Below are 3,502 nucleotides of genomic sequence, written 5' to 3' on the forward strand. Positions count from 1 at the left end.
ACTAGCCAGGAGCTAGTACAGTGTACTAGCCATTTTTACCAAGAATACTCACAATGAAAATGAAATAAAATATTTTTTTCAATACTAAATACAAAATACTTACATACACAAAAACACAAACACACCACTATACATGAGGGGGGGGGATAATTAAAGTGAATAATTGAAATGATTATGACAAAGCTTAATCACCTCTTTGACAATTGCTGCGTTATTGCTCTAATGTCCCGCCACCCAAGAAGAGAAAAAGCAATTCAGCATTATTAATGGAAATGGAGTACAGACCATTTTTAGCTGGTGATATTCAAATGGTAATTCACAATTAAATAAATTCATCTCGTGTATTATTTCTCCATGGCGATGAATGCATATTTCAGCTAATTTCGTCTGGTAAACAGATGAGACTAGAGGGGTATTCAGTAGAGCGCAGACCTCCGTCGCGGCAGCTTATTACTCGATCTTTTGCTCGACCTTGACTTTGACCTTTGACCTTAATATGTATGAATTGGCTTGGATTTTGATACACTCAAATATGAACCAAGTTTGAAGTCTCTGTGACAACGATGTCCAAACTTATGGCTGATTACGTGAAATAGGCATTTTCCTTGACCGTGACTTTGACCTTTGACCTTATGTATGAATTGGCTTGGATTTTCATACACTCAAATATGAACCAAGTTTGAAGTCTCTGTGATAACGATATCCAAACTTATGGGTGATTACGATTTAGCGCACTTGAAATTTCCACTACAACACTGAAGAATTCTTGAATATTCAAACAGAATATCACTATCACTTCTATATAAGTTACATCCCCATTTTTTTTTTTAAAAGCAAAATGCTAGAAACCCAAGGGTTCCAAAACGGTTACGTAAATTATCATAGCAATAGCAATGGTCAAAAATAACTTTTTATCAAGTCTTACTGTGAACGAACTCAAGCAGTTAAAAAAGTTAACATAAACAAAAACAAAAAAGGAAAACCCGGTTGTGGTGACCTCTTGGTAACGTCCTTGCCTGGTGATCGCCAGATTGGGGTTCGAGTCCCCCTTAAACTCGTTTGTTCATTTGGTCGCTGCAACCTCACCATCTTTGTGAGCTAAGGATGGGGTGTTTGGGGGAGCCTATAGGTCTATGTGCCGAGTCGTCAGCAGCCATTGCCTGGCCCTCCTTGGTCCTATCTTGGGTGGAGAGGGACCTTGGGCACTGATCATATGTATACATGGTCAGTCTTTTGGGCATTGCTCTGCTTGCTAGGGCAATGCCAGTGTCCCCTGCCTCTGCGATTCATGAGCGGCCTGTAAACTAACATCCAGGATCTCCCAGTGAATGTTAAAATTCGTGAAAACTTGATTATCACAAGGGAAAGCAATTATTATTATTATTAGCTAAGCTACAACCCTAGTTGGAAAAGCAGGATGCTATAAGCCCATGGGCTCCAACAGGGAAAAATAGTGCAGTGGGGAAAGGAAATAAGGAAATAAATATATTGCAAGAAAAGAAATGAACAACTGAAACAAAATATTCAAAGAACGGCAACAACATTAAAATAGATCTTGCCTATATTACCTATAAGAAGACTTATGTCAGCCTGTTCAACATAAAAGCATTCGCTGCAAGTTTAAACTTATGAAGTTTCACCGATTTAACTACCCGATTAGGAAGATCATTCCACAAATTGGTCACAGCTGGAATAAAACTTCTAGAATACTGTTTAGTATTGAGCCTCATGATGGAGAAGGCCTGACTATTAGAATTAACCGAATGCCTAGTATTACAAAAAAGTTATTGAATACATTACATGAAAACATATATGAGGAAACGGAATCCACTGAATTTATTCATTTATTTATTTTATTTTATCTTTTTTATTATTTATTTACTTATTTTTTTTTTTTTTTTTTTTTTACAGGATATATCAAGCAAGCAATGACGTTAATTCATGATAATATTGGTGGTCGAAGTATGCAAAGGCTACTGTGTACTTTGATGAATGTGATAACTTACGACATTTCGAGCGATTTTTATGAGGCTTGGGAACTTAACACAATATGGTTCATTTCTACTTGCTGCTATTATGCACGCAACCGAAAACATGGTAAAATAAAAATTACCGAAGAAGAGATTGAAATAAGCTCCTAACTTGGAAGTACAATTTATAACTCTCTCTCTCTCTCTCTCTCTCTCTCTCTCTCTCTCTCTCTCTCGAAGAGGTCATCCCTCTAAACTCAAATCCTAACTCTACTTTGGACTGTTTTTCTTCATCATATTCCTCAGTTTTTGGAAATTACCATGTTCGGAGATAGAGTTTGAACCCTCTGGCTTAAGAGGGTCTCTTAGGGAAACGAATAGAAATGTCAGTGGGGCGGAAATTGACTCTCTCTCTCTCTCTCTCTCTCTCTCTCTCTCTCTCTCTCTCTCTCTCTCTCTAAAATCGGAAAATTGTTTTCTTTTTTCTCTTTGTACATATCCTTTCAAGAAGAAAGTTGGGAAAAAACATGGAAAATACAAAAATATATAGCATAAATTATTATTCTTGTGGGCTAATGCTGTAGTGTGCACACACTGCATTCTCGTATTACCAGTTACAACTGAATAATAATATATAAGGAAGGCGTTCTAAGTGGAGGGAAAAGGAAAAAGTCCCGTTATACAACATTCAAGAAAGAATTCCATGTAGTTGAATTAGAGTTCTTTGAACAGACAAAAAAACATTCACAAAAGTGAGATTCAACTATCCTAGGATAGCCTAAGACCAAATGGCAGTAAATTTCTATGAATAGTATAATTATATATATATATATATATATATATATATATACATTAAAATATATATTAAAAAGGTCACTTCTATGAATATAAAAGAATATTAGTACGTCATTCAAGAGTGAACTCTGGATATCCTAATTTTGGAGACCGCAGAATTTCAACTGGGATAATGGCCACAATTTTAGAACTTACGCACGCCAATTACTGATGAGTGGGTTCAGGATCATCTTCCAACAGATCATAAGTATTACGAACGCAGGAGTAATAAGCCTCGTTACTTGTTTTCTTTAAAAATAACCTTGCAGTGAAAGACGACACGTGTATGCAGTTTTTGACAGAGCGCGTGCTTCGTGTATGCGAGTTTTGACAGCACGTGCATGCGATTTTTGACAGCACGTGCATGCGATTTTTGACAGCAAGTGCATGCGATTTTTGACAGCAAGTGCATGCGATTTTTGACAGCACGTGCATGCGATTTTTGACAGCAAGTGCATGCGATTTTTGACAGCACGTGCATGCGATTTTTGACAGCACGTGCATGCGATTTTTGACAGCACGTGCATGCGATTTTTGACAGCACGTGCATGCGATTTTTGACAGCACGTGCATGCGATTTTTGACAGCACGTGCATGCGATTTTTGACAGCAAGTGCATGCGATTTTTGACAGCAAGTGCATGCGATTTTTGACAGCAAGTGCATGCGATTTTTGACAGCACGTGCATGCGATTTTTG

This window comes from Palaemon carinicauda, chromosome 3 (assembly GCF_036898095.1).
Source record: "Palaemon carinicauda isolate YSFRI2023 chromosome 3, ASM3689809v2, whole genome shotgun sequence".
Taxonomy (NCBI): domain Eukaryota; kingdom Metazoa; phylum Arthropoda; class Malacostraca; order Decapoda; family Palaemonidae; genus Palaemon; species Palaemon carinicauda.